The following is a 14,252-nucleotide window of genomic DNA, read 5'->3' on the forward strand; positions in this document are numbered from 1 at the left end:
CCGCACGAAGCCACAGGAAGAGACCTCAGCGAGAGGTCCCGTCCGCTCTGCTGTCCGGGACGAGCTACAGGGCCATCTGGCTAAACCTCCGTCCCTGGAGTCCTGGTTCTCCATCCCTCCATCAGCTCTGCTCCATACTCACCAGCCTGCACAGGAGGCCAACTCATCTCAGATTTATGAGCCCCTCCTCTCCCGCCCTCCCCTCCCCTGAATTGGAACATCCCCCCGGCTGTGACACGACCGGCGTGTTTGTCTGTTTGCTTCATCGTGCCAGGTTTCTCAATCAGTCCAAAGATCCTCGATGGTGCCTCGGAGGAAGGCTGCAGGGAGGATCTGCCTGCTGCTCGCGCTCTCTCCGCCACCTCATTATCATCCCTGCCCGCCACTGCAGCGTGATCATCCTCCACCCTGTACACAGAGGGCCTTCTTCTCCTTTCCTTTCCTTGAAGGTGGGATAATGACCCGGCAGATCAGATCAGCTATTAATCCCACTGCAGAAACTCTTTCATTCGTCCTCGCAGGCGCCCAAATTTTCGCGAGTGTCTTTAATCCAGACCGAGAACAGATGTTCGGATCAGCGCTGCCCAGGATCAAAGATGTGACACACGGGCCCGCTGGCGCCCGCTCACTAACCCGACAGGAAGTCTGAAGTGGAACGGAGGAACGAGCTGGCGTGCGGACCTGTCAGAAACTCCTCCTCCGTGAGAGGAGAACCTCTCCTGGGTTCTCCCTCTGACTCTGGAGAACGTCACAGTTCTCTGAAGAAAACCCAGTTTACCTGTGATGAGATCATGTGACCCGCTGGGGTGAGACAGCGTGATGAAGGTGACTGCTTCACTGTGTTTCTCTTTAGATTTCTCTTCAGCTCTGTAGCCAGGCTGACAAAAAGCTCTGTTGAGCCAACCATCCCTTTAATGTTAACTAGTAATGACTTCATGAACTTCTTCATTCATAAAATTTTTATCATTAGAGAAAAAATGACCAATAATCATCCCACAGATGTAATATTATCTACAGCTACTTTCAGTACCATTGATGTTAAGTTAGACTCTTTTTCTCCAATTGATCTTTCTGAGTTAACTTCAATAATTACTTCCTCCAAACCATCAACGTGTCTTTTAGACCCCATTCCTACAAAACTGCTCAAAGAAGTCCTGCCATTAATTAATGCTTCGATCTTAAATATGATCAACCTATCTCTAATGATCGGCTATGTACCACAGGCCTTCAAGCTGGCTGTAGTTAAACCTTTACTCAAAAAGCATCTCTAGACCCAGCAGTCTTAGCTAATTATAGGCCAATCTCCAACCTTCCTTTATATCAAACATCCTTGAAAGAGTAGTTGTCAAACAGCTAACAGATCATCTGCAGAGGCTTATTTGAAGAGTTTCAGTCAGGTTTCAGAGCTCATCACAGCACAGAAACAGCTTTAGTGAAGGTTACAAATGATCTTCTTATGGCCTCTGACAGTGGACTCATCTCTGTGCTTGTCCTGCTAGACCTCAGTGCAGCGTTCGATACTGTCGACCATAATATCCTATTAGAGCGATTAGAACATGCTGTAGGTATTACAGGTACTGCACTGCAGTGGTTTGTATCATATCTATCTAATAGACTCCAGTTTGTGCATGTAAATGGAGAGTCCATCCAGTGACGTTCTACCAGGACATGTCCTTCAATGCACATATTAAACAACTATGTCAGACTGCTTTCTTCCATTTGTGCAACATCTCTAAAATGAGAAATATCCTGTCTCAGAGTGACGCTGAAAAACTAGTTCATGCATTTATTACTTCCAGGCTGGACGACTGTAATTCATTATTATCAGGAAGTCCTAAAAACTCCCTGAAAAGCCTTCAGCTAATCCAAAATGCTGCAGCAAGAGTCCTGACAGGGACTAGAAAGAGAGAGCAGGTTTCTCCTGTTTTGGCTTCCTGTTAAATCCAGAATTCAAAATCCTGCTCCTCACATACAAGGTCTTAAATAATCAGGCCCCATCTTATCTTAATGACCTTATACACAGCAAATCCAGCATGTCCAAATTAACACTGTCGGATTTGATTTCAACACTATTAAAGTGTCTATATGGGTCCACACCAGAGAGTGTTAATTTAACTCTTTTTGGAGAGTTGGTACGTTAACTCTGATTTAGTGTTAAACACCAAATCTGTCTGGAGTTGATAATTTAACACTTGGTGTTAAGAGTTTATATATTAACTCTCAAAGAGTATTTTAGTTTAACTGTAACGCGCGGTGGACACTAAAGCGGTCGCGCCAGAATGTCACGCTAAAAAGAAAGATTCTTTAAAATACAAGGGGGAGCAAGCGAGTCAGATACCACGGGCACAGAGAGGGAGCAGGTCTGATTAGAAACAGTTTATTACTGGGCCAGGGAGCACAAATAAAACACCCTTAAAATGTACATAATAAAATGTTTGCTCTCTACTAAAAACAATTCTAAAACCCGTAAAACTACCATTTTCTACATTCACTAAAACCCCCCCTGCTATAATTATGCCACATGTTCATTATGGGTCCATCAGCAGGCCAGGAATTCCTCCTTTAGAGCATAGTCCATGCCAGCCTCGTCTTCAGCAGACAAGAAAGAGCCACCCATCTTCTTGTCCTTCCGCTGGCCCATCACTTCCCAGCCCGGCTTGTGTTCTGCACCTGAATCCATGATGCGACCACCGCCACAGCTCCCCTTGCGTCGGTGTCCTGTAAAATAACAAGTAGGGGCCAGAACAATGGTCCCAGAAGCGGCCCTGGCTCATGGCGACCCTCTCCCAATCCAGCTGCACCCAGTAAACAACAGTAGAGACCCTACTCACAAATGCAGGCAGAGGTAAACCTCTGCCCTGCTGCCAATCACAGCGTCGTCTCTTACTGTTGCCGTTCCATGAGGTCAGGACTTGGTCGCCGCATCACACTGGCCATCTCGCATTAACCTTCCAGTCTGGGGCCTCCCTCCTTCAGTGCTCAGCTAGCCTGTTTTTAAAAGGTCTTTACACAGCTGATAGGTCACCTCTGGACACACCCCTGCCTCAGCAGGTGGTCCCTATCAGCTAATTTGTCCCATGTGCAGCCAGTCCACAGTGGATAAAAACCATGTTACATAAAACACTAAAAACCATGCAATAGAAACAGAATAAAACCATGCAAATAAAACACTCATAAATAAACACTAAAAATCAGAATAAAAACAATATACAAGATAAATACAAATTTCCACTGTGTGACATCCCCCCATATTTTAACTGTGACAGTCCCTGTCACAACATTCAGGTGTTCTGTCCAGGAGGGTGGCTGGCCAACATTTGAACCTGCTGGATACTGTGGCTTTGCTATTACATTCTGTACCCATAACACATAAAACATCAGCAATAATCTGCTACCAATCAATCAGTTCTTTCGAATGCATCCTAGAAACGTTACAGCATAGGTGTAAGATGCAGTCCAGTTACCACCTCCAGGTAATCTGCATTTCTTCAATTTCGTGACCACATAGCATAGCTAACGTATGGGATTATCAGACTATTGGCTCCTCTCAGCTGGGCATTGCTGGGATCCTTCCAGGCATAACCTGGTCTTCGTGCTTCTCCTAAGCACTACTGCATAGCAGCAACCCACGATCCCACAGCCAGCAACTCTTGAAGCTCAACTCCTCTGATATCCCTGTGGTTGAACACTACTCATGACTCCTCACGTGGCAACAAAGTCTTTCCTGTGCACCCTTTGCTCACAACCCTCAGCGAGGGTAGCTGATTTAAATACTTGGCTTTGCATTCTATCATCTATATCTGTAGCCCAGGTACTGAACATTGCTCCCAAACTTGTATCCTGTCGACAACGCCAAATGTAACGCGCGGTGGACACTAAAGCGGTCGCGCCAGAATGTCACGCTAAAAAGAAAGATTCTTTAAAATACAAGGGGGAGCAAGCGAGTCAGATACCACGGGCACAGAGAGGGAGCAGGTCTGATCAGAAACAGTTTATTACTGGGCCAGGGAGCACAAATAAAACACCCTTAAAATGTACATAATAAAATGTTTGCTCTCTACTAAAAACAATTCTAAAACCCGTAAAACTACCATTTTCTACATTCACTAAAACCCCCCCTGCTATAATTAGGCCAGATGTTCATTATGGGTCCATCAGCAGGCCAGGAATTCCTCCTTTAGAGCAGAGTCCACGCCAGCCCCGTCTTCAGCAGACAAGAAAGAGCCACCCATCTTCTTGTCCTTCCGCTGGCCCATCACTTCCCAGCCCGGCTTGCGTTCTGCACCCGAATCCATGATGCGACCACCGCCACAGCTCCCCTTGCGTCGGTGTCCTGTAAAATAACAAATAGGGGCCAGAACAATGGTCCCAGAAGCGGCCCTGGCTCATGGCCATGGTGACCCTCTCCCAATCCAGCTGCACCCAGTAAACAACAGTAGAGACCCTACTCACAAATGCAGGCAGAGGTTTACCTGAGGTTTATCAGAGGCTGCCAGGGGATTCCCATGATGCATTGAGTGTTTCCTTTTCAGTCACCTTTCTCACTCACTATGTGTTAACAGACCTCTCTGCATTGAATCATATCTGTTATTAACCTCTGTCTCTCTTCCACAGCATGTCTTTATCCTGTCTTCCTTCTCTCACTCCAACCAATCACAGCAGATGGCCCCGCCCCTCCCTGAGCCTGGTTCTGCTGGAGGTTTCTTCCTGTTAAAAGGGAGTTTTTCTAACTGCTTTCATTCTGAGCTGTTGCCCATAACTGTTTTTGCATGATTGTTATCAGCTCCTCCTAGCGATCTTTGGATTTGATCTTGTGGATTGGACTCACTAGATTGTGAGTTGTTTGACATGTATACCAGTTGCTTTGTTTGCTTCTCTGCTGTTTTTAATAAGTGCTCACAGGTCTGTTAACAACTTATTCATCCTCCGTCACCCCGAGTCAGGCAGAGGAAACGATGTCCTCTCTGCTCTAACACTGACCTCAGTAACAGCTCTGAGTCTTACCTGAACTCACCTGTTTGAAGCAGGACGTGTGCGGCTCCATCATGTAGCATCGCGCTCCATCAGCGGTGTCCCAGCTCGGAGAGCGTCGCCTCAGACTGAGTCTGAGGACACGGTGGCACGTGGAGCTCGGTCTTCAGCTTGCCTCTGTGCTCGGTGTGTAGCACTCCAGGGTGTGGATGCAGACACACTCGCCTCAGAGAGTGGAAACTGTTCCCTCCCACAGTCCTCCTATGTTTCGTGAAACTGTGACGTTAGCAGGTCAGGAGTGAAGGTGAACTCATCACAGGTGCACTTCCTGTGAGAGCAGGAAGCGCAGACCCCTCCTCCCTGACAGGAAGTCAGAGATCGGGGTCTGATGATGTTTGCAGAGGCAGTGAATCCAGAGCAGTGACCTCACACTTCAATCCTGAGCTTCACTAAGTAAAACCATCATCATTACCGGCCAATCAGAGCAGGGCAGGAAGTGCGTGTCCTGGGAGGACGGGGGAGCATTAGTCATGTCGCCACTGACAGCAGTGATTTATGCTCTGTGATGACAGCGGGCTATTAGCGCTCCCCAAACACAGAAACACAAACACGCCGCCGCTGCTGATGGAGAACACGCCCGGCGCTGCACAGTAACATCACAGCCAGGCGTCCACATACTTGTGGTCAGGTGACCTGAGCTGCACGGTCTTCCTGTTTGTTTCCGTGGTAATGGATCCTATTACAACCCCCACCCCCACCAGTCAAGCATTATCATGAGGTAAACAAACTGCCAGTGGAGATTCAGACGTTAGACGGATCCTGGCTGGGGAGTCCGGCCTTCATTAAACATCATCAAACATCAAAACACAGCTCGCTAACGAGGACGCCGTTTTAAAGACTGAAAGGAAACAAGCGCGCGCAGACCTCCAACTCACACACAGCAGGAGAGGAGCAGGTGGAGACATCTCAGCTACAGGTATACCTGCAACTACTGAGCTGAACTATCATCAGCAGCTCACAGAGTAACGAGGAAAGAAATCAGATTACTTGATTACTCTGACACCAAACATCTGGCTCTCCAGCTCAGACTGGAGCTGATCACAGATCAGTTTAACCTGACAGGTGGGCAGCAGCTTTCTCCAGCTGCTAATCAGCTGACAGGTCACTTCCTGCTGGCTCCTGAACACACCTGTGCAACACGTTTCACCTGTTTTACACACAAGCTGAACTGATGTCTGTCACAGATCCATCTACCTGCTGCTCTGTGATTGGCCTGCACACCACACCTGTAAACACCACACACAGATCACAGGAACCCGTGCTGATGATTTTCACTGAGAGGAAACAGCTGACACGGTGAGGGTGGAGCGACGCTGAAGTCACAGGTGTGTGCGATCTGTGAGGCAGACAGGTGTGTCCACGTCCCTGTGATACCCACCACACACGAATCATAGTTGTCATCGTCATCATCATCATCTCCATCTAGCTGCAGCTATAACCACAGTAAATGTGCACCATCAGAAGGCTGTGGCGAGGGCGAGCAGCTTCAAACAAACGCTCCTCTGCCAGGAAGCTGTATTATGTTCATTAACCTCCCACTCTGTTAGTAAACGCTCTCATCCTCCTCTGATGTTGGGGCGGCAGGCAGATCGCTCTAATTATCCCCCTGCAGCGCCGCGCTCCTCTGCTAATTATCTAAAGTGATGTGATGAAGTGGATGTAATCACCTGCAGAGCTGCCGGCTCTCTGACCCACATCCCCGCCTCTAAATATTCATTATCGAATTACAGGCGGCACCTCGGGACCGTTAATCTTCTGCCAACGCTCGGCCGTAAACTCCGCCCTCACAGACGTTTACGGCCGAGCGGCTCGAGTGCAGCCAACACACATCTGCACCAGAACCAGAACCAGCCCTGAATGCTGCTCTACCACACAGCTCACAGCCTCAGCCTCATGTTACAAAAGGCCCTACAGTCTTTTCCTGAAGCTGGTGTAAGAGTCCAAACCTCTGTGTGACAAACACGACTCTTCAGTGACCACTCTGTGCTTACAGCCCACACCTGTGTCTGACACAGAGGACCCAGCACCGACACCTGAGGGACTCCACCCTGAGGCCAGTCTGTGATGGAGCGCACGTTTCTGAAACTCTCTCTCACACACAGAGTGTAAATAAAAAACAGATGCAGGTGTGACACTGATGACACGAATATCAACATTGTGTGTCTCTGTGTGTCACGTTTGTAAAGTAAAAGCATACTGTATTTTCCTCGCTATAAGGTGCACTTAAAATCCATTTCTCAAAAATCATCAGTGCTCCTTATGTATGAATTCTGCTTGTGCTTACTGACCTCGATCCGATTTTATGTGCTACACGGCGCTCAAAAATGTTTTAGTGCGACTTTGGTAAGCTACGAAGCCGCACCTCTTGATGGATTGTTGGAGCATTACAGCTACCGTAGTCAGGAGCCTCACGGAGTAATCTGGGTCCTAAAGTTCAGGTCTCAAAGTCAAACGAACACTGCAGCATCACTGAGAGTTACAAACTGTCTAAATTCTTTTGTCTTTAATAAAATGATCAGTGTTGCTGCTTTACCAGGTGTAACTATGAAGTTTAACTTCCAGGCATCCATGAAAACAGGATTTATTACATTTACCGGAGTTAGAAGTTAGCAGGAAGCTAGCAGGAAGTTAACTCGCTAGTTAGCTAAACATGATATAGCATGTTCTGACTGAGAGATTTCTGAAAAATTCAAACGTACAGCTCTGTTATCACTTCCAACATAAATGAAGACAGAAAACTAAACAGCAGTGACGTTTGTAGGGTTACTGAAGTTGGGCTAGCTGCTATATAATGATGTGCTACGTGACCGCTAGCTACACAGCTATGTTAGCATAACATAAACAGTGAAGCTGGAGGATGAAGCTAACTTCTTTCCACTCGATAAAAGTTAACGTGAGGGTTCCTGATGGTTAGAGACAAATGCAATCGCATGGCAGGATGCTGTAAACGGACCAAACTTCAGTCAGGAGAACAACTGAGATAATCCATCCACAATACGAGGTTAGTCATTAATATACTGCAACAACATGGGAATAGAGCAGCTGCAGAGAATTCAACATTAATCAATCAATGGTACAGAAGTGGAGGAAGCAAGAAGAATGAGCTGAGTAAAGTTTGATTTATCTGACTGCTTTGTTTCGCTTAATGCTCCTTGTAATTAGACAAATATGGTAGTTTAGACAGCACCTTTCACAGACAGAGGTCATCATGACACTATCATAAATGCATCAGGTCTGCTCTACTTAAAAGCTTTTTGTAGCTGCTTTCTGAAGGTTAATGTTAAAATGGGACTTAGATCAATGACTTTAAAACAGGAGTTAAATGAGCTCCTCTGTTTGAGCGAGTCAGCAGTGTCGCTGTGACAACCTGTCAAGCCTTTATAGTTTGGACAGGTCCTGAGACTATCATCTCAGTTCACTCGCTGACACCTCTGATCTTCTGATCTAAGTTCTGAAAAGCAGGTTCCTAATGTCTGTTTTAAGTTTCGCTCCAGGGAAAGAGCTTTATCAAAAATAACACCTATGTTTCTATGAGACACCTCGACCAGCTATGTAAAAATTAATTGTCCTGTTCAGTGCTGTCTGGGTTTAAGTAGCTGTTGTTCAACCATTCTAGAAAAATATTGTCATCTGACATTTTTCACCATGCCATAGTTTTCTTCCATAGAAGTTTAACATACACTCACGTGTTTTCCTGTTTTAATCGGTGCCACGTGATCCATAATGGATGAGCCGTGGATAAGAGTGTTTACATCAGAGAACTGTCAGCATGACAGAGCAGCGGCGCTCTCAGTCATTATGAGTGTTTGTTTAGAGCTAAAGTCAGAATTATGGTCACTTAACCGTACGTCCTCATCAAACGCGTTGCTAATGCTGAGGCCCAAAGAAAAGACGAGGTTCAAGGTGTGGCCTTATAGATGGGTCGGTCAAGAAACTGAATCAGATACAGGTAAGAGTTCAGCTGCCGGGTTTGATTTCATCATCAATATATCAATATAAAATATATATAAAATATAAGATCAGTATAAAATCAGAATCAGAACTAAGAAGACAGCAGCAGGGCCAGGAGGGCAATAACTTCAAAGAAGAGCAGTTTTCAGTTTGCATACCTCTGCACGTGTAACTGTCCTTAAACACAGCAGGCAGTCCACGGGCTCCTAAACGGGGGCGCCCACACGGGAGCAGCCAACAGGGCACGGCTCGTTTAGGTGGATAACCTCGCCAAACAGAAAATCCAAGGATTTGTTGGAGATGGGCTAAATGCTGGCAGCACAGACTTCACATCAGCTGGTGGCAGTGAGACTGACAGCAAACACCTTGTCCGGTCTCCAGCTGCGCCACGGTGATGCAAGCTGCAAGGACACAGCGGTAAGGCCGCAATCGACATAGTCCAGAGCATCCGGCAAGAAAAACCCAGGCTGCAGCGGCCGTGAGTACGGGTTTCCAACCACAACCTGACAGTAAAAACTGGGGACGCCTCCAGTCCAGTCGGGGAATCTCCGACCTGGAGGCTCGTCTAATCTGCACCTGGATGCCGGCCCTACGGCCTTGTTCTCTCAATTTCTTCTTCACATGTCCCGAAGGACGTTTCATGAGTGATATGAAGAATTCAGGTGAGGAAGAGGAGCACACATGTTCTTATAGCCCAGTCATCATGGAGGTGCTCCATGATGCTGCATCACATACTGGTTTAGGGAAGAGTGGTCATAAATCACAGCAGCACAGACACATTTATTAAATATTGGGGTTGATGTCGCAGGCACCGTCTTACCTTTTATTATTACGATTTATACTGATACTGGTTTTATTGCTGGTTTATATACTGGTTTATACTGGCTGCCTGCAGTCACGCTGGTCCCTCTCATGAGTAGTGTGGGAGCTGAGACTGAAACTCTTGCTCAGTAGTTGTTTGCGACTGCTGATCCTTCAGACGAGCTGCTGAAGAGAAGCAGCAGGACTGAGAGTGGAGGAGACCAGCTCCTCCTGTGATGGTTGAGGGCTGGATGCTCTGTCAGGAACAATAGAGGACAGTAGAACTGAGTCTGGCTGAATTAACGGAGGCTAATTACTATGCTAATGTTTACCTGGCAGCGGCGGCGCGGAGCCCGGGGCCGCACTGAGCGCCGGGTGTTTGTGACAAAGCGGCTCAGATCAATCTGAATTAATAGATCTGAGACCAGAGAAACCCCCGACCAACACCACACAACACTGAGCTGGAAATGTGCCACCTCCACCTGCTGAGACAAAGCGCACGGCATCATGGGAAATACATGCTCTGGCACACAGAGGAGCCCGATGGTAGGCTGCATGCACCTGAGTCACAGAAGCTCTTCAAACATGTCACAGAGACAGAAACACACAGGTGCAGTTACCTGTCTCCCCTGATGGAGGCAGTGCTGGTAAAGACAGGAAGGTGATGCAGCTGCAGCTCAGCAGGTGAAGATGAACATGATGATGATGATGATATGGAGGGGGGGGGGGTTCATCCCTCCTCCATCTAAACTCTCAGGTCTGTTTCTGATAAAACCCTGTTAGCAGACTGAAGGTGGAGGGCCTGGCTCTGAGACTGTGTGTATACATGATGCTGTTTCTTCACGTCAGTTAAAGTCTCAACGACGAAACACTCTGTGAGGGTTGGACATCACCATGATTTAAGTCACATGACCTACTGTGCAGGGCACTCAGGTGCCTCTGCAGGTGTGAGTGTTGCTCTGATCATATGTGTGTAGCTGCTGCCTGTGGAGGCCTCTGGCATGTTAATGAGGCGCCACTGCGAGGAGGACAATAAGCTTCCTGTGTGAGGAGCAGGGCGAGGAGGAGGAGGAGGTCACCACTGTGAAACGATCTCAAACACGCGGCTGACGTCACGTTTACGGTGGCAGATGTGCAGACAAGGCGAGCTGATGCTGCTGTTTTTAGATCCACCATCCATCTGTAACGTGGAAGTCTGGACCACAAGACTGATGGTTGCACTTTAAAACTAAAACGAGCCCACTGAGCTACCTGCAGTCAGCTGAGACTGAAGGAGTCACCTGATAATGATGAAACGTTCCTCCCACTGAAACGTCCAGATGAACAGAATCAACCTGGGATGACCTTCTTAGGTTTGTGTTTGCGATGAACCGGTTTGTTTCTGAGTGTGTGGCTGGGTCTGAAGTACACTGGAGCTTGGAGAAGACTCTCCTGAGCTCCTCTGATAAACCTGCTACGTCAGGGATGGTGTTGTTGTTCCTTTTGTCCTTCTGAATCTCCCTCGTTGCTGTCTGACCTTCTTTTCTGCGCATCTTTGCTGATTTGATGGTAACCACATTTTCTTTACACACGTGTGTTGCTTTTCTTCCCCTTCTGGCTTAGATTTTTTATTTTCTAACATCACTATAACCACCACCATCATCATCCCCACCTTCATCCTCACCTGCTGCAGACTCCTGAGTGGAGGTTAAAGGTGGTGCTGTCCTGAGATCAGCTGTGCAGCGTGTGATAATCTGAGTTTAGGTTTTCTTCCACGTGAAGCTGTTTCACTGAAGCAGACGTGTTAGTGAGTGGTAACCAGCAGGAGGAGGAAATGACCTCACTGAGGGTGGACCACAGGCACAGACTGACGTGGTATTGAACCCAGCGCTGCGTCTGTCAAGCAACCTGAACAGATCTGAGGTCAGCAGGCTCGCTGATCTCCTCCTGCAGCCAGAGGAGATCAAAGATGGCCTCTTCTTGTTTATACAGGGAAGAATAGCAGGAGGAGGAGTAAGGGGGGGTTACACCAGAAGCATAAATGACTGGGAGCATGGCACCTCTTCATATAAATACCCCCATTTGCCTCCCGAGTGTGGGGCTGATAAGCGCGGGGAGCAGAGGGAGGAGAATCCCCCTCCTGCAGGAATTCAAAGCAGCTCCGGCGCCCGGATTTAATTTGCATTCGGGGGAACGATAGCGCGGCGCAAGGCGGTGGTTTGAACGCACTCAGTGAGGCAGCGTGCCCGGCAGCTCTGCCAGAGAGGACAGTCTGGGGGCCACCTGCCCCTCGCTTTAATCCACAAGTATTTGATTTGGAGCGTCAGGAGCGTGCCGCCTTTGATGTGCATTTGTCCCGTGGACACAACATTAAAGACTCTCCTTCAAGCTGGGGCAAATTCAAATACCGTTACCTTCTTCTAAGGATTGCAAATGTGCTTAAATATGCCCTTTAATGGTGTATTTCGCTCCAACCGTGAGCTCAATAAATTAGTTCCCCGTGTGAGGAGAGGCCTCGGCGCTCGGCGGCTGCGATTGGCCACTGAGGAGCGCGGCTTCATTCCTCTGTTGTTCTCTAAGGTTAAAGTGACGGAGAAGGGAGAGGCGCCGCGCTCAGAGTCCAGCATCAGTAAACAATCAGGGTCACGTGACCTCCAGCCACGCCACGGCCGCTTAATTGAGTCTTTGATTTGCTGACTGTTTGCTCAGCGTTCACCGATTCTCACTGAGGCGGCGTCTTCACACCAGCTGTTAGCGGAGCCATGACACTGACGGTGTGGAAGTGACATCACTCTGCCAGCCCTGTGACGATAAGGAGGCGGTTAATATTCATGCTGACCACTCTGCTCTTGTCCAGCTCCAGACTGGACTCTGCATGAGTCACAGTTCAAAATAATCCCTCTTTGTCTTAACCACATCGTTGGTCAGAAACAATGTGACAATATCAGGAATAGATGTGTGTTTATGCACGTTTTCATGTGCTGATGAGGAAGAGGTGGAGATTACCAGCTGGTCATATAGCTCAAGCTCACCTTTAACTGACACGTTTCAGCACTTTGTGCTTGTGTTTCGATGTTCATCCGATTTTGTCGGGGATCTGGAACAGTCTGACGGAGCTGCGCTGGGGCACGGAGGGTTAATGAGGACTGTTTCCTGTTCTTCAGTTTGTCGCTGTGTGTCAGGCTGTTGCTCTTGTGCTAACTGCCTGATGATAAAACCATGTTCAGTGTGTGTGTGTGCACAGCCACTCGTGTCCGTCCCTCTGGTCTCTGATGAGGTTGATGTGAGCGTGGTGTCTCTGAGCTGAAGGTGGCGGGACGCTCACAGGGATTAGCATAATTGGAGTCTGATTTACGCTGACACGATGCTAATTAGCATGATCTCGTGTCGCGCCGATAAATAATTGAAACGAACCGTTTTTGGCCTTTATCGCAGAAACACGTGAAGGGCCCAAAAACATCACAGCGCATCACTGGAGCGTGTGCGCTGCGTTGCCTGGTGTTCAGGGTCACGTCAGCTGCTGGTGGTTTTCTTCTTCCTGTGTTTATACGTCAATGATGCTCCATCATTAGTTTGTGTGACACTGACAGCAGAGCTTTGATAGGCAGCTGAGGGATTGTGTAGACGTACAACATTCAGTAAACAGGTGTTTGCAGTCAAATGTAGTGATAATAAGAGAATACACGACCTTCAACACAACTAAAACTCATCTCAAATGATGGCTGACATCACCAGTTTCATATGATGTGTTATCTTTATGGTTCTGTTTTGCATTTTATTGTATTATAACATTTAGTGTTGGGACTACAGAGGAAAAGTAGCCTTTTGGCATATTTACACTGGTATGTGTTCATTAATGTGCATCGTCCCTTTAAATAAATTCAAAATCTAAAGCTGTCAGTTTCTGTTCACATGTGCAGAGAAAGGAGGAGGCGGAGCAGGAGGACCAGTGGAAGACTTCAGAGCAGGTCCATGCAGAAGGTTGGAGTGACAGAGGCGTGTGGCGCCCCCTAACGGCCGTCTCATAATTACAGTGTAAACCTGAGGCTGTGGTCACACACCAACACATCCCTGTCCTAACAAGGACACACGTATGATCTGTGAGTCACGTATGAACAGAACAAAGATGAAACCATCGGCAGCGCTCTCTTACACAGCAAAGGCACGACTTCTATGGTTCCACGTGTTCACTCAGGACAATGAAAGTGCTGAAGTTCGGTTTGTGTTGAAGCTGTTGGAGACTGAGCTCACAGTTTCTGCTGCTGCTTGTAAATGAAGGAGACCATCACTGATCACAGCAAACCGTCATTGATGAGGTGGCAGAAGGTGAGCCTCTGTGGAGCTGAGCCATGACATGTCTGCAGGTCACTCTGAGCTGGATCATGTGATATCACCTTGTGGCCATCTGATGTGACCATGTGACCCTGGAGCAGCAGGAGAGCAGCACAGCTGTGAGTGTAACGTCAGCGCTGTTCACTTTGGATTCATCT

Source organism: Astatotilapia calliptera, chromosome 16, assembly GCF_964374335.1.
Source record: "Astatotilapia calliptera chromosome 16, fAstCal68.1, whole genome shotgun sequence".
Lineage (NCBI taxonomy): Eukaryota > Metazoa > Chordata > Actinopteri > Cichliformes > Cichlidae > Astatotilapia > Astatotilapia calliptera.